Source organism: Symphalangus syndactylus, chromosome 3 (genome assembly GCF_028878055.3).
Source record: "Symphalangus syndactylus isolate Jambi chromosome 3, NHGRI_mSymSyn1-v2.1_pri, whole genome shotgun sequence".
NCBI lineage: Eukaryota > Metazoa > Chordata > Mammalia > Primates > Hylobatidae > Symphalangus > Symphalangus syndactylus.
This window is the reverse complement of record NC_072425.2, coordinates 21,268,964-21,287,545: the sequence shown is the minus strand read 5'-3', so window position 1 is coordinate 21,287,545 and position 18,582 is coordinate 21,268,964. Positions and strand designations below refer to the sequence as shown.

General features: G+C 40.6%; 1 protein-coding gene across 23 annotated transcripts in view; it reads right to left on the bottom strand.

The window, feature by feature from the left end:
- Nucleotides 1-18,582, bottom strand: part of DENND1A (DENN domain containing 1A) — a 553,551-nt gene that overhangs the window by 190,897 nt on the left and 344,072 nt on the right. The window lies entirely within an intron of this gene.

The following is an 18,582-nucleotide window of genomic DNA, read 5'->3' as shown; positions in this document are numbered from 1 at the left end:
TTCTCCACTGCTCTGGAGAAAAAGACTAAAGCCCTCGCCTGGCCTGCAAGGCCCCGTTTGATTTGGCCAGTCTCTTTGAGATGAGAGGCTCTTGCGTCCTCCTTTGTGGCTTTAGCCACCTGCACCGGGCTCCAGTCCCACTGGCCTCCCCCTTACCCCAGGACATTTGCATAGATTATTTCCAGTGTAGGGTGCTCTCACCCACCATTGCCCCCCTGCCTAGAATTCTGCATTGTCCAACAGAACTTTCTGCAGTGATGGAAATAATATATCTTCTATCCAGTGCCATCCAATATGCTAGCTACTACTGGGCACTTGAAATGTGGCTGGTGTGACTGAGAAGCTGAAACTTTTATTCTATTTCATTTCATCCATTTAAATTTAAATAGCCATGTGTGAATAGTGGCTGCCATATTGGACAACACAGGGCCATAGGTTGACTACTACTCATTCTTCAGGTCTCAGTTCAAATATCACTTCCTCAGTTCAACTGCTGAGGCTAGACTAAGGTTCCCCTATTATACACTCTCACTATGTCTTTCATTTAGGGACACACAACAATGTATAATGATGCATTTCTGCAAGGATCCAATTAATGTCTGTCTTTTTTTTTTTTTTTTTTTTTTTTCAGATGGAGTCTCACTCTGTTGCCCAGGCTGGAGTGCAGTGGCACCATCTTGGCTCACTGCAACCTCCGCTTCCTGGGTTCAAGCAATTCTCCTGCCTCAGCCCCCTGAGTGGCTGGGATTACAGGCATGTGCCACCACGCCCAGCTAATTTTTGTATTTTTAGTAGAGATAGAGTTTCACCATGTTGGCCAGGCTGGTCTCAAACTCCTGACCTCAAGTGATCCATCCCCACTGGCCTCCCAAAGTGCTGGGATTACAGGCGTAAGCCACCGCACCCAGCCTAATGTCTGTCTCTTCTATTAGACTGACCAGTCTAGGAAGGCAGGAACCATGTCCATCCTCAGTGCTGGCGCACCTCATTGAGAGGTACAGTTCTAAAAGCCTGGCTCAAGTTGGTCTGTGCAGGTACTGCTTCTCTTTCCTGGGAGTTGCATTAACTGCTGGGTGTCACAGTTGGAGTTGAAAGATTTTTATTATTATTACAAATTAGACACACAGCAGCAGGTGTGGAGGGGCAAGAGAGTCACATTTTCCTTCCCCCTTTAAGGACTAAGGCAAGTTGATTAATTCTTCCTTACCTGGATAAAGTAGGCATCAAGGCTTTTTTCTAAAATCCCATAGGGAATGTGTGCATCTGGAGAGGGGAGAAGGGGTTAGTGACTTGTTTTCCAATCCTCAGGGGCACAAAAACATTGGCTCCTTCTGCCACTTTCACATTGGCAATGAGAAATGGCAAATTGTCATTTCCATTACATAAGCGTATCTACCTATGCCTTCCTTAGTTCTTGCCTCAAATTCAAAACAAAAAGTCTTAATATGTCAAAGCAATAACACCTTAGTCTCTTTCCCAGGAATAGTTTCTGTAAGAACAAGAAATTTATCAGGAGAAAGGAACAGAAACTAGTATTTATCAAGCACCCTACTAGTTCCCAAATGACATGACAAGTATTTTCATATCCAGTATTGTATTAAAATTTCAGAACAAATGGCCTAGGTAGGCACAGCTATCCCCACTACACAGATGAGGAAAGCGAGACCCAGTTCCACATCACACTGACAGTAAGGCAAGGGCGGAAGCCAAAGTCAAGTCCAAGTCTGTCTTACTCCAGAGTCTGTGCTAGTCCATTGATTCTCACTGCTGCCAGGGTTTCTTAGACCACCAAATTAGATACGTCCATGGTACTGGTTTATTTTTTCCCTGATTTAATATATCTCCATTATTGTTTCCTCTCATTCCTTGCTTTTCTGTTTCTTTCTTGAGAACATGGTTATACCTTGACCTCAGTTGGCTTTAATTGCTTCTTCTGCATCCCATTTTCCCCTCAAAGATCCTGGTTCTCCATGGGGGAGTGAGGGCTGTGCTATTTATGTGGAGCTCCATGCTGGAGCTGGCTATGACCCTACGAGCCTGGTCTCTGCTCCCTCCCTCTCCCCTGACAACTTGTGGGCTGTGTAAACGTCAGAAAGTTAGTGGCAAGAGTTAGAATTCTAGGCAGCTTTTTGTCAGACAAAAGCATCAATTATCATTATGTGAATGGCTACTTCGTTATGTGCTATAGTAGCTCTGCTGAGCATCCCATGAATAAGCTATCAAATCCTTAGAATGACATCCTTGGAGTAAAAAAGTGCAATTTTAAAACAAAACCAAAAAAGGCCTGTTTCCACTATCTGCCAAATAAAGCTCAGGAGGAGTCTTGCCCACACATATACACTCCAGCCCTCTCCCCATGAGATGAATCTGAGTATCTCACCATTTGAAACTGAAACATACAGTAGTGAAGACTTTTGTGTTTTTCTATTTGTAAATCTTACCTTCCTCCAAATACTTTGTTGGCGCAGAGTACGTGAAATTATCTTTGTTTTCCTTTTACAACAATTTAGCTTTAACACACTACACATGCGTGTACACACACACACACACACACACACACACAATTAATGTAGCTAGAAAATCCTACCCAAGCTACAGGAGACTACAAGATCTGAGCTCAAAGTAAATGTGTATTTATATTATTAGGTGGTCATTCCACAAAAAGATTGCTTCTAACTAAATATGTGCATGCATGTATGCATACACATACACACACATATATCTATCCAGCGAGTGTTTTCAAAGAAGGGTTTTCTCCCCATACTTCTGGCAGTTCAGGTTCAAAGGTCAGATTTAAACTATCACCATGTTTCACGATGCAATCTGTGCAGTGCCGCGTAATGAAATGGTTCAGTAAAGGTGCTCATGGAAATTCTTTTAATTAGGTCTAAGGCTTTTCAGTTGTCAACATGAATAAACCAAGAAGCATTCTCTTGCAAACACAACACACAAAATTAAAGTGTAAGTTACCTTTGAAAAAACTGATATGCACTTGCAAAAGGAAACTTATATGTTTTTTACAACACAACATCCACCAATTTTTTTTTAAAAAAATGACCAATATCTTTCAAGAACAAAATGGACTGCAAACCAAAAATAAGAGGATTGCTCTATTTCTAATGAGCCAGAACATTAATGCCTTTTCTAATGGAAAGTATTTGGAGGAAGACTAAAGTTAATCATAATTAAAAATGTTTATCAAGAGACTAACGACTTTCTTCATGAGCAAAAGCCACCTTTCCATTTAACTATAATTAATTCTACAGATCAGCAGTATCTCAGTCAGACATGTGAATGTCCCACAATGATTCTGGCAAATTGAATGACATATATTAAAAATGAACCAAAATGCACTTCTGCCCTCAGAGCCACTATCTGAGGCCCAAAAGATGAGCATATCACAGCAGGAACGCCACCAAGATGCCTGCTTCCCTAAAGCCGTGTTAACAAACTAAACCATAGAGGTTTAGAAATTTTAACCATCAGTTCACAGCTAGAAATTGAAATTCACAAAACTCTAAGAAAACAGTAGGTTGCTTGGGGCAGTTGGGTTGTATTTGCACTGAGTTTTGAGAGAAAAGCAAAACTAAAACTATTCCAGTCACTACCAGGAGTTCAGATGTAGATGAATACAAAGGTGTTCGCAAATGCCAACCGAACTTCAGACCTGACATGGAATGAGACAACTCAGATGGAGCAATGGCAGCATGTCATAAACATGTATAATAAATCAATGTCTTGATTGATCAACCGATGAATATATTCTAGTGAACGCTAGGCATGAGGGGACCACACTTTACAGTATATGGATTTACTCTGGGCTCAGACAGACCTGAGTTCAAATTCTGGCTCTGTCCCTGGCTATTATCTGGATGCCTCTAGGCAAGTTACTTAGCCCTTTTTCTTCATCTATAAAAAGGGGATAAAGTACCCTCCCTTCCTTTTTTTTTTTTTTTGCAGTATTCTTGTGTAGATTAAATGTCAAGATTTTCAAATCCCCTAGCACAGTGCCTGGCACACAGTAGGGGCCTAATCGATGGTGACTATTCTTCTGCGCTAGCTCAACTCCAAAGCCAAAACTACCCAAGCCTTTATTTTAGCATCGAAAAGAATCATGGGTCCACAATTAACATTTTCTAGGGCATCAATTACTGAAATGTCACTCATTATGCTAAGCCTAGTGGATTTATTTAGTGACCCAAACTTGGTGTGCATTTGGGAGTTAATGAAGAGCTTGGTGTTTACAAAGATAAAAGTAGGGTTTGTCTCAGCCACAATCCTGGGCTGAATGGATACAGATTTCCCTGCTTAGGGATGTGGCCAGGCCGGATTCATGGTGGATCACATGGATACATCCACACAGAGCGAGATATCTCCCAAGGGGATCCGGGCATCTCCACCTCCTCAGGGGAGGAAAAAAAAAAAAAAAAAACAGGAAGGGGGGTGGGAAGTGTGTATAATAGATGTGTTTCACAGTGTCCCCGCTGTGATGAACAACTTGATCCACTTACAGTTCCAAACACATGATGCATAAAAGAGCTGACAGAAATTCAATTCTTGCAAAGAAAAGCATCTGCTCTCTAGTGGGAACGGCCAAATATTAAGCAGTTTTAAGGCAGGGCAAAGACCTAGAGGAGCACACTTCATTATCTAGATAGCTGGAGTAAAGAAATGCAGAGGATTACAAATGAACGAAAAAGTAGCCAAGATTCCAAGCATTAATTACCCGGGGTAAAATGATTCAAGTTAAATCTTTGTTACGACAAATATTAAACCCAGCTGTGTTTATGTAGCAGTTGTGAAAAAGAAGAAAAAAAGAAATCCGTGTACAATATCTGTGAGCTCTGCCAGTTAATTGAATTCGCTGGCAGCATTTCCTCCACCACGAGCCAAACATCCTCAAAGATAAAATGTAGCTTTTAAACAGACCTGGGAAAAACAGAATCAAGAAATTTCAACCAATAAAACACAACTCTTTACTGGTATAAAAGTAAAGTAAAATTCAGTAATGAAAGGAAGGAAGTCTCTTAAACATTTACTGCATTCCAAAGCTTGGAATTGTGGTTTATTGCTGAGGTCTCTTCTGATGTCCCACAGTGCTCCTGCTCCAGCATCTTTAATGAAGTCCCATAAACTCCCATAAAATCCTCGATTGTTGACAAATCATACACACACGCTTAGGGCAAGGCTCACTGGATCACGATGCTCCCTTCCTGAATGAATGAAATTTACAAGTCACAGCATAGACAGTGTCGCCGAGTGGCCCAAGACAGAACAGGGATGGACAAACAACTCCTTAAAAGCACAAGGGATGAATGACTGGATGCTGGTCACAGGTGATACTAAGAATTCTCTCTAGCACACTGTCCCCTGATCCCAAGTCCAGTATCAGTAGATGTGGGGTGGGGGAAAGCTTTGGTCAGATTCTAGCAACCAGCAAAGCAGCAAGAGGTGGGATCCAACACTCGACCCTTAGTCTGGGACTCCTGGTAGCATGAATTTTATCACATCATTCGCTGGCTTAATCATCTTAGTAGATGCCCCACTGCCCCAAACTTGAAGTCCAAACTTGTTTTTGTGACCATTCCCAATCTGGTCCCTCCTATCTATTTGGGTCTCATCTTTTGTCCCTCCCAATCACACACCCTGTGTTCTAGCTGTAATAAACTGTTAATTCCTGGTTCACACCTCCAACCTCCATGCATTCAATTCTCATCCCCCATTGTGCTCATTACTCCTTTCCAGGAAGGATGACTGTTTCTCACATGTTTCCATGTCCCCATGGCTCAATACACTGAGCATACACCCAAAAAACTTTGGCTAAATGAATAATGAACAAATAATCTCCATACCTGGAGTGGCTATAGATCTGCCCATTTGGAAGACTCTGAACTAGAAACATCCAGAGTCTCCTGTGTATGGAAGCAAAGCTGTCAGTAAAAAGTATAAATGAGTAGAAAAGCAATGGCAAGAGATGAGGTAGGAGAGATGGGCAGAAAGTGGATTACAAAGGCCCATATTATGGAGCCTGAATTTCACCAAGAGAAAAATGAGGCGCCACTAAAGGTTTTCAGCTGGGGAGTGGTCTCCGTGCTCTGTAATACACCTTTGTTTATAGCCTGGAGGATGGACTGGGACTGGAGAAGTGGGGGCAAGACTGGCAGTCCAGCCTGCATTAGCTCTTCTACTAACCAGCTTGGGACCTCACTGAGAATAAAGATTATGTCTTAATCACCTCCATACTCATTATACCCAATATAAAGCCTAGCACATAGTAGGTACTCAGGAAATGCCTGCTGAATGAATAAACACTCTATCAGAAAATACTAACAAAAATGCATTAACAGGGTAGAAGTATCAAGTCCACAAAAAGGCCTAGTCCCTCGCTTCTGGAATCAAATGCATTGTTGACTCACAGGGAAAGATCACACACCAGTTCCTACAAGCCTTGTAGAATATCTCGAGAGTCTGAGGGTTCTGGGCCTTTGAAGAAATATGGCGTGGAGAAGGCCAGGGCTTGAGATAAACATGAAGTCTGTAAACAGGCCTTTAGATCTAAAAGAAGGAGTATTCTTGCCATATTTTTCCTCCAAAATCCACAGCTAGGGAACAATGCAATATTGTCGGTGAAAACACTACATTAGCAACTTTCATGGGACATAGCAAGGTATAAGGCATTAACCTTGTCAACCTCATTTTTTTTTCTAGGGTAAAAAAAAGCTAACTCAGACAAGATTATACATTTGAGACTAAATTGTCTAGGCATCTAGCACAAAGCCGAGCCATCCTGCCTCCAAAGTTACCCTTTGCTCATGTACATAAATCATCTAAAAATCAGCAGTTGTTCTGAAAGCTACTTAATATTGGAACTCCACCTTTAAAATTAATTTCCAAGGCTGCTACTTTAAAAAATTAACTAAGTCATAACTGATATATAATAGAATGCATACACTTAAAAAGCACAGTCCAGTGAGTTTTGACCAATATGTACACGTGTGTATCCACCCCCACAATCAAGAAACAGAACAGTTCCTTCACCACAAAAGGTTGGTTGGTGCCCCTTGGCAGTCAGGCCCTGCCTCCTCCACCCCAGCCCAAGGCAACCACTGATCTGCTTTCACCCACTATAGACTAGCTTTCTCTCTTCTATTTTACATAAATGAAATCCTACAGTGCCGTGTGTCTGGCTTCTTTTGCTCAGTGTGAATTACGATTCATTCACGTTGCTTGGTGTATCAAACGTTTGTTACTACAGAATACTGAGTAAATATATAAACATAAGGGATATAATACATTGTTTATTTATCCATCTACCACTTCATAGACATTTCGGTTACTTTCAGTTATTGTTCTCTATGAATAGAGCTGCCATAAACATTCATGTACAAGCCTGTTTGGATATAGTTTCATTTCTCTTGGGTGAACAGCCAGGTGTGCGATTGTTGGGTTGTATGGTAGGCGTAAGTTTAACTTCATGAGATATTGACAAACTGTTTTCCAAAGTGGTTGTACCGTATTGTACTCCCAACAGCAGTGATGAAAGCTCCACATAAATGCTTCCACATCTTTGACAATACTTGGTGTTGCCAGTGTTTAAATAATTTTAAAGTCAGGTTTATTGAGGTATAATTGACATACCTTAAGATTCACCATCTTTAGTGAATAGTTCTAAGAATTTTGAAAGATGCATGTAGTCACATATCTATCACCACAATCAAGATACAGACGGTCCATCATCCCCCAAATTTCCCTTGTTCCACTTTTAGTCCTGGCAACCACTCAGCTGTTTCTAGCTTTATAGTTTTGCCTGTTCCAGAATGTCAAATAAATGGATTCTGTCACTTCTAATGTAGTTGAGATTCATCCATTCTGTGGAATAGATCAGTAGTTAGTTTCTTCTTCTTGATTGTGGAGTAGCCTTCTATTTTATGGGTGTACCACTGATTGTTTATATATTAACCAGTTGGGGGACGTCTGTATTGTTTCCGGTTTGGGTTGCTAAAAACGTACACATACATAAGTTTTCATTTTCTTGGGCAAATACCTAGGTGTGGGATCGCTTGGTCATGCGGTAAACATATGTTTAAAATATACATCTATAAGAAATTCAGCCTTTTTATTTTAGCCGTACCAGTGGGTATACGGTGGAACCTTGTTGTGACATTAATTCATACCCTCATGACTAATGATGCAGAGTATCTTTTCATGTGCGTATTGGCTATTTTAATATCTTTTTGTGATGTGTTTCTTCAAATATTTTACCCATTTTAATTGAGCTATCTTCTTGCTATTGAGTTTTGGAATTTTTAAATATATTTTAGATAAAAGTCCTTTTTTTTTTTTTGGAGACGGAGTCTCACTCTGTCGCCCAGGCTGGAGTGCAGTGGCGCGATCTCGGCTCACTGCAAGCTCCGCCTCCCGGGTTCACGCCATTCTCCTGCCTCAGCCTCTCCGAGTAGCTGGGACTACAGGCGCCCGCCACCACGCCCGGCTAATTGTTTGTATTTTTAGTAGAGACATGGTTTCACCGTGGTCTCCATCTCCTGACCTTGTGATCCGCCCCCCTCGGCCTCCCAAAGTGCTGGGATTACAAGCGTGAGCCACCGCGCCCGGCGGATAAAAGTCCTTTTTTAGGTATAAGTGTTAAGAATATTTTATCTCATTTTGTCTGTGGCTTGCCTCTTCATTTTTTAAATGATGCTTTTGGGGAGCATAAGTTTTTACCTTTCATGACATCCAATTTATCACTTTTTAATTTATGATGTGTGCTTTTTATGTCCTAAGAAATTTTTGCCTACCCCCAATTCATGAGGATTCCCTCTTATATTTTTTTTCTAGTCATTTGATTGTTTTTGCTTCTATTTTTAGGTCTACAACCTATTTTGAGCTAATATTTGCAAGAGGTAAAAGTCAAGGCTTCTTTTTTTTCCATATAGATATCCAGTTGTTCCAGCACATTTGTTGGAAAAAAAGATCCCTCTTCTTTCCCTTTTGAATTACTTTAGCATATTTGTTGAAAAATCAATTGACCACTTATGTGTAGGTCTAATTCTGGTCTCTTAATTTTGTTCTATTGATTTATATGTCTTTCTACACTGTCTTGATTACTGTAACTTTATAGTGAGTCTTGCAAACAGGTAATATAAGTCTTACAACTTTATTCTTCTCTTTCAACATTGTTTTGGCTATTCTAGATCTTTTGCATATTCATATACATTTTAGAATCAGCTTGTCAAGTTTACCAAAAAAAAAGCCATCTGGAATTTGGGTTGGGATTATATTGAATCTATAGATCAATTTAGGGAAAATTAACATCTTAAAAATATTGAGTAAAAAAATATTGAGTCTTCCAATCCAAAACATGGAATAGCTCTCCATTTATTTAGGTCTTTTAAATTTTTTCTCAGAAATGTTTCATAGCTTTCAGGATACAAATCTTCAACATATTTTCTTAAATTTATTCCTAAGTATTTTGTGTTTTGTATGCTATTTTAAATGGTACTTAAAAAAATCTCATTTTCAATTGCTTGTTACTAGTATATAGCAATACATTTGATTTTTGTATACTGACTTTATCCTGCACCCTTGCTAAATTCATTTATGAGACTCCTTAGAATTTTCCATATACACCATCAAGTTGTCTGAATAAAGAGAATTTCACTTCTTTCTAATCATTAAGGCTTTACCTCTTTTCCCCGTCTTGAACTGGTGGGAACCTCCAGTACAATGTTGAATAGAAATAAGAAGAGCAGATACCTTTTTTTCATTCTCAGGGGGAAAGAAATCAGTCTTTCACCATTAAGTATGATGTGAGCTGTAGGTCTTTTCTAGATGCTCTCTATCACAGTGAGAATACTTCATTTTCTAGGAGTTCTTATCACGAATACTGCCGAATTTTTCCTAAAATTTTTTTTTGCATATATCTTGTTATTATTTTCCTTTTCAGTTTATTGATATAATAGATTACATGGTTTTTCAAATATTTAGCCAACCTGTATTCGCATCTTTAAAATATATATTGCTGGATTCAATTTGATAATATTTTGTTAAAGATTTTTGCATCTATATTGGTCTGTAGTTCCTTTTTTTTTTTTTGTAAATTATTTATCTGGTTTTCGAGTTGCGGTAAAGCTGACCTCATAAAATAAGGTGAGACATCTTCCTTTTACCTCTGTTTTTTGAAAAAGTTGGTGATAAGATTGTATTAGTTCTTCTTAAATATATGATAGAATTAACCAGGGAGGCTCTCTGGGCCTAGAGTTTTCTTTGTGGGAAAGTTTAACAGATTCAAAATTCTTTAATAGAAATAGTGCCATTTTTCTATTTCTTCTTGAGTCACTTTCTGTAATTCAAGGAATTTGTTCATTTTACCTAATTTGTCAAAATTGTAGACATAAAGTTATTCATAATACTCCCTTCTTTTTCTAAAACGAACTTTCATTTTGAAATATTTTTAGATTTACAGAAAAGTTACAAAGACAGTACAAAGAGGACCCATATTCTCCTTACCCAGTTTCAGTTTCCCCTAAACAGGGGTGTTGAAGGGAGAGAATGCAGTCATGGGTTCTTAGTTTGTTTCTGGTTGGGCCGGCAAAGCCTCTTCTTCATCCCTCTTTTCCACTTATCACTAGAGAGAGAAACTAAAAGCTATGGCTTCAGGCTGCTAAAAGCCTAAAACAAAACAGAACAGCCACAACGACAAAGTGGGGTGGGTTGGACAAGCTTGCATATCTTAGATTACCACCATACATTTGTCAAAACTAAGAAACTAACTGGCACATTAGTATTAACTAAACTCCAGACTTTATTGTGATTTCACCAGTTTTCCATTCATGTCATTTTTCTATCCCAAGATCCAATCCAGGATCCTACCTTGCATTTAGTTGTCATGTCTCCTTAGTCTCCTCTGGTTTAGAACAGTTTGTCTTTCCTTTGTTATGACCTTGACAGTTGTGAAAAATGCTGGTCAGATATTTTGTAGAACAGCAGTCCCACAACCTTTTTGGCACCAGGGACCAGTTTCATGGAAGACAATCTTTTCATGAACTGGTGGGGGTGGTGGAGAGGTGCAAGGGTGGATGGTTTTGGGATGAAACTGTTCCACCTCAGATCATCAGGCATTAGATTCTCATAAGGAGCACACAACCTACATCCCCTGCATACAACGTTCACAACAGGGTTCACGGTCCTTTGAGAATCTAATGCCGCTGCTGATTTGACAGGAGCTAGAGTGCTCAGATGGTTGTGCTCACTCGCTGCTCACCTCCTACTGTACAGCTGGGTTCCGAACAGGCCATGAACTGGCACCAATCCACAGCCCAGGGGTTGGAGACCCCTGTTGCAGAATGTTCCCAAATTTGAGTTTCTCAGAAGTTTCTGCATGATTAGAGTGGATTTTTGGAAAGAATACCATAGAGGTGAAATATCCTCATTACATCACATCAGTGGTTATATGATATCCACATGACACCACTGGTGATGTTAAAATTGATCGTTTGGTTAAGGTAGTGTCTGCCAGTTTCTCCACTAAAGTTGCTATTTTTCTCTTCACACACACTGTTTTTTAGGAATAAATACATTCTAGCCCACACCTAAGTAGGGTCAAGGGGCAATTAAGCCCCTTCTCCTGGACGGGACAGTATTTACAAATATTATTTGGTATACTTCTATAAGGATGATTTGTTTCTCTGCCCCCCAACTCTCTTTTGATCAGCATTTGGCTGGTATATCTTTTCTATCCTTTTACTTTTCATCTATTTGACTCTTCACATTTAAAGTAGAATTCTTATAGAAATTATACAATTGGGTCTTGCTTTTTTATATAATAATCTCTGTAAATTGGACTGTCTAGACAATGTATGTTTAATGTAAAAACCAACATAGTTGAATAAATCTATCATCTTGCTAACTTTTCTATTTGTTCCATCTGTTGTCATGTTTACTCTTTCCCCACAAAATGTTTTGGACCTTCAATACTGGCTTATTAGTTATATATCTCTGTCTTATTTTTTCCTCCCTTAGTGGCCCTTGTAAGGTTTACAACATAAGTCTCTAACTTAATACAGTCTACCTTCAAATAATATTATGCCAGTTTTTGTATACAGGTAACATAAAGACCTTTAAACAGAATACTTCTATTCTCCACCCCCTACTTGTATTATTACCAGCAGAATACCTCCACTGGTATTATTTCTACTTGAAATACTCAATTAACTTTTTTAGAAATTACAAATGAGAAAATAAGTTTCTTACATGTACCCATATATTTACTATCTGTGGTTCTCTTCACTTCATTACAGTTCAGATTTCCCTATAACATCATTTTTCCCCCCTGAAGAACTTCTTTTAACATTTCTTGTAGTGCAGGTCTGCTGACAATGATTTCTCCCATTTTGTATCTGTTTGAAAAAGTCCTAGTTTTGCCTTTTTTTTTGTTTTTTTTTGAGATGGATTCTAGCTCTGTTTCCCAGGCTGGAGTGCAGTGGTGAAATCTCGGCTCACTGAAACCTCTGCCTCCTGGGTTCAAGTGATTCTGCCACCTCAGCCTCCTGAGTAGCTGGGATTACAGGCAACCGCCATCATTACTGGCTAATATTTGTATTTTTGTAGAGATGGGGTTTCACCACGTTGGCCAGGCTGGTCTTGAACTCCTGACCTCAGGTAATCCACCTGCCTCAGTGCTTTCATTCTTGAAGGATATTTTCACTGGATATAGAATTCTGGGTTGATAAAAATTATCTTTCATTACTTTAAAAATGTCATTCCATTGTCTTCTGCCCTAAATGGTCTCTGGCAATAAGTCTGCTATAATTACTTCTCATACCTTTTTCTCTCTGGCTAATTTAAGCTTTTCTTGGTTTTTAGCAATTAATCAAAATGTATCTTTGTGTGGTTTTATTTGGGTCCATTGTGTTTCAGGTTTATTGAGCTTCTTGGAGCTCTGAGTATAATTTCATCAAAATTGAAAAAAAATCAGCTATAATCTTTTAAAATATTTTTTCTGTCTTTCCTCACCTTCCTTACCTTCTGGGACTCCAGTTGCAAGTATGTTAGCCCTCTTGATATTATGCTATAGGATCACTGAGTTTTGTTAACTTTTTCCAGTCTTTTTTCTTTCTTGGTTTCATATTGAGAAGATTTTATTGCTATATCTTCAAATTCACTGATGTTTTATTCAGTGGTATCTCATATCCTCTTAATCCCATAAGTGATTTTTTTTCATTCTAGGTGTATTTGTTGCTTACAGATGTTCCCTTTCATTTTTAAATATCTTCCATTTCTCCCTTCATTTAATCAGGTCTTCCTTTAAATTCATGAACATATTTATAGTCTTCATAAAATCTACTTTAGTCTTTATCTGCTAGTTCTATCATATCTGTCACTTCTGAGTCTGTTTCTATTGACTAATTTTCCTCTTGTTAGGGGTGACATTTTCCTCATTCTTAACATGTCTTGCACTTTTTAAATAAGATGTTAGATACTGTGAATGTTATGTTATCAAATATTGGATTGTATTGCCTTCTTTTAAAGAGGGTTGAAGTTTATTTTGACACGAGATTAGATTTCTTGCACATCAGATTGATCTTTTAAAGACTTCTTTAAAAAGAAATAGTTTGTTTAAAACTTTTTATTGAAGTTTAACATACACACATAAAAATGCACACACCACTGGTGCTCAGCTTGACGAATTCACCCCCATGTAATTGGCACTCAGACTAAAATCCGGCACATTTTAGGACCCCTAAAGCCCTCTCTTGTGCCTCTCAAAGCTTAATTTTAAGCTCTTTAAGGACAGGGCTAAAATGATCTTTATAGCTAATTTAGATGTACTATCAAGTCATACCCTATTGGTGTCTCTTATCATTGTCCTGAATGACCAACAAGATCTCTGACTCTGGTTGGTCAGAACCTGCAGGATTCCTAGACTTGTGTGCGCTCTGAGAACTGTTCATCTTATAGTTTCCTGTCAGAAGTTTTACCCTATATATGGGCAGATTAGTCTTCAGTAGGTTTTGTCAATTCAGGTTTCTGGAGCTCTTCGGCTGAGTAGCTCCCTCCTATCTGACACTCTCACCTGCAAATTTAAACCATCTCCCCTTCAAACTGTTCTTTAACCTTTCAGCTCTCCCCAAAACTGTTGTGCTTTGCTGGGGATTCCCCTTCTAGTACCAATATCCAGAAAATGCCTCAAGGCAGAAAGCCAGTGGGATAGTAGGTCTCGCCTCACTGGCCTCCTTTCACTCAGGGGTAACAATCTTGTCTGTTGTCCAACATGTGAAAACAGCTGTTTTCATATTTGTCCAGAGTTTTAATTGTTAATTGTGGGAGGATTAATCCAGTTCCAATTATTCTATCATGGCTGGAGAGCAGTGGTGCAATCACAGCTCACTGCAAACTTGAATTCTTGGCCTCAAGCAATTCTTCTGCCTGAGACTCCCAAAATGCTGGGATTACAGGCATGAGCCACTATGTCTGGCCCCAAGCCTCTTTTAATAAAGTTTCCGGCATAGATGCCATGTTTTACAAGATTTCATCTACCATAATAACCCAATCCATATGTGCCTTCCATCCTTCCATCTATCTATTCAGTGGCTGCTAGATTCTTGGAAAACAAAGATGAATAAAACTCAATTACTGCTCCCCCAAAAAACTGACAAGTAAAAGGGAAATGGGCAATAAATCAGTACAATTACACAAGGTACACAAGGGGCTGTGGGGACATAGAGAAAGATATGGTCAAATCTACGTGAAGGTCAAAAGATTCTGTGTGTGTGTGTGTGTGCATGTGTTTGTGTATGTGTGTGATTAAATACTTGAGAACAGGTCTTGGAGAATAAGTAAGAGATTAATAGATGAGGTAAGACAGTGGGACAAAAGAAACGCTGTATACAAAGTATGAAGTTACGAAACAACATGTAAATTTGGGACAACCATTAACAGTTCTAAAAACCTACAGTACAGAGTTTAAAGCAGGGAGGAGAGAGAGAACTACAGCTATGGAGAAACAAAAACAGGGGGGTATCATGAAGGAGGGCTGAATGCCCTGAGGATCATAATTCACATCCGTAATTCATCATCATCAGCTACTATCGATTGTGCTGATAGGATATATGTTTTAAATATATTATATATATTACATTTAATTCTCAAACAACCTTATATGGAAATTAAGTCTTAGAGAGCTTAAGTAATTTTGCCCAAGATTACATGGACATGAAGTGAGGAAGCCAGGATGTGAAAACAGGTCTGTTTGATTTCAAAGCCAACAAAGGGAAGTTGCCTTGAATCTCTAGGTAATGGGAAGTTACAGGAGAATTTTTTTGTCCTTAAATGTTTTTTTTGAAAAATTACATTCACTGACGGAATAGTTTTAGTTAGGTGGGAAATGGAGTTTATGTTTTTAGAAAGGTCACTCTGAGGCATGAGGAGGAAAGATTGGAGGGATGAGGCTCGAGTCAGATGAGTCAGTCTTGAGTCTGCTGGTAATAATGCAGGAGGAAAATAAAAGCTTAGATTAGGTGGGGTTTAGGAGGGATAAGGAAGAGGATGTGGATTTACCAAATGTTTAAGAAGCAGAATCTGTCAGAGTAAACACACAACTTTGGCCAAAGGGGAGATTTTAAGGTCAACGATGGATAGGCTGATACACTAAAATTACCAGGTCCTATGCTAAATGCAGGGGACACAAACACAGGCAGGGCATGATTTCTCCTCTTGATAGCTCATGTAGCATCACAGAATCAAAGCTGTGAATTCCACTGAAATACGATAAATACCTTACAGACCACATCTCCCCCCATTACAATCTTCAGAATCCTTAATGAATATAGAGGCCCAAGCTGGAAACCACTGCTGTAGAACATTCTCAACCCTGTTACAAACCAGCTTGCATATAGGAGGTCCCACTTGTGCAGGCTGAGACTGTCAGGACATGGAGGTTATTTTTTTTTTATTTTATTTTTTTTTTTTGAGACGGAGTCTCGCTCTGTCGCCCAGGCTGGAGTACAGTGGCGCAATCTCGGCTCACTGCAAGCTGCGCCTCCCGGGTTCACGCCATTCTCCTGCCTCAGCCTCTCCGAGTAGCTGAGACTACAGGCGCCCGCCACCACGCCCGGCTAATTTTTTGTATTTTTAGTAGAGACGGGGTTTCACCGTGGTCTCGATCTCCTGACCTCGTGATCCGCCCGCCTCGGCCTCCCAAAGTGCTGGGATTACAAGCGTGAGCCACCACGCCCGGCAGGACATGGAGGTTATTAACTGTCCTCCAACCTTGCCTATAATTATCAGCAACAATTTTATTAAAAACAAATGCAGGTACCATTTCTTGAATGCCGACAACACGCAAGCACTGTGCCAAGCATTTGATAATCATTACCATAGCTGTTTGCCATAATAATCCTCAGAGCAGGCCTGATACTCCTCTTTTAATGTGGAAAACTGAGGCTCAGAGAGGGAAAATAACTCACCCAAGTTACTTTGGTTCCCTGAGGCTACCTCATTTTGTCATTTAAAAGGCATCTTGGAATTTGCCATCTTCAGAAAGACTCCATTATCCTCCCCAAAATTTTGTTACTCTCTCTCCTGGGCCCTTCTGTGCCCGATTCCTATTTCCCCGTGGTCTCTATTATGCTATACTGTAATAGATACGTAATTGACATATCTGTTTCCTTTACTGACATATAATCTTTGAAGATCTGCTTTCTCTTTGCTGCTCAGTGCCAGCACAGGGTCAAAGCAGTGCAGATGGGACCAGTTAGTCCACTCCATGGTTTCTGAGCTGCCAGTCACTCATCTCATGCTGCCCCAGGGCCCTTGGCCATTTCCTGCACCTGACAGACCTCAGGTTCACTTCCCACATTCACTAGGCATTTGCCTGGTCCACACCTGAGATATCCATGGCTTCAAGAGGTGCTTGTCCACTGAAAGGAAACAGGGATGGGAGCCTCAGATTCCTTGCACCAAAAGAACTCAAATTATAGCTAGTAGGCCCTAAGGGACCAACCATGTACTACACTGTCCTGACATGATTCTCACACCTCACAGGTCCTCATGCCTGTCTGACACTTTAATTTTTCCTAAGTTCTGTCATCTCTTGCTGCCTCAGAGGGAGGCGGGGTACACAGAGTAGAGGCAGCACAGACTGGGGGTCCAATCTCAGCTGTGCCCCTAATCACCTACAGGATTTCAGGCAAGGCATGTGCTCTCTGAGGTTCTCTCCTCTCTGTAGAAAGGAGAGATCACCTGTTCCAAAGGGCTACAACACTAACTGTCATTCAGGATGGATGGCATGCTAAATGCAGAAGACACCTAGTAGGGCAGAGGGGCCAGAAGGGCTCTGTAGACCCATGGGGTTGAGTTCACGCCTTGGCTCCTCCTCTCTCTAGCTCTGTGGGTCAAGCGGGAGTAAGGAAAAGACCATCCTCAGAGTGGCATGAAGAGTAAATGAGAGGTCAATGATGGGAGCTCAGTGCAGTGAGCCAGTGAATGGCAGCCATTGTTGAATTATAAGTGGAGCACTGCTGTAGGGCACTAATGACTCCCCCAAAATCTCACAGTGAGTTAGGTGGAGAGAAGTTTGAAATCCTTTTATGGCCGGGCACAGTGTCTCGTGCTTGTAATCCCAGCACTTTGGGAGGCTGAGATGGGTAGATTGCTTGAGCCCAGAAGTATGAGACCAGCCTGGGCAACACAGCAAGACTCCGTCTCTACAAAACGTAGCTGGGCGTGGCGGCATGTGCCTACAGTCCCAGCTACTCCGGAGGCTGAGGTAGGAGGATCAGTTGAGCCCAGGAGGCAGAGGCTGCAGTGAGCTAAGATAGTGCCACTGCACTCAGGCCTGGGTGACAGAACCAGACACTGTTTCAAAAAAAAAAAAAAGGAAAGAAATTCTCCTGCAAGACATTCATCAACAAATAGCAATCCTTTCAGAACAGCTACCCACAGGGTACCACTGGGGCTTCTGGCAGTGATGGTGCACCAATGCCCACCAGGTAAAACACTTCCCCGACCAGGACACATATGAGCACCACATGGCCAGGAACAACAACCCCTTTCACTCTGGAAGTCAGGATAACTCGATAGATCTTCTTGCAGGCAGAGCGACGGAGGCCAAAGCAGAAACATCAAAACCACACTTGCCGGTGAGGCCCAATCCTCACTGGCATGGACAAGGGGAGAATGGGTCTACCTCACACAGCTGCCTACAGGGAAGCTCCAAGTAGCAACAGAAGACAGGCGTATAGGCAGATGTTAGCATGGCAAATATGGCAGCCAGCTACTTTTTGCTCAATAGAACCCACATTCTGTGTAGACCTGAGGCAACAAAGTGCGATGCGGAGGGTGCACAGCCACACTGACAGCACTGCCACCCGATACTCTACCATGTTCTAGATGGTCTAGGAAAAAAATGTAGGTTTGAAGTACCCCAAATTGTTCACACTGAAAACCCCACCAGCTGCCTTCTGTGGTGTTACTTGGAGGGAGCTGCCCTGATCTCTAGAGGTGGCAATGTGCTGGGGAGAGGTGGTGAGACCCTCAGACTCCCACAGGAAGAGGAGAGGTCTAGACACTAAGGTCACTTCA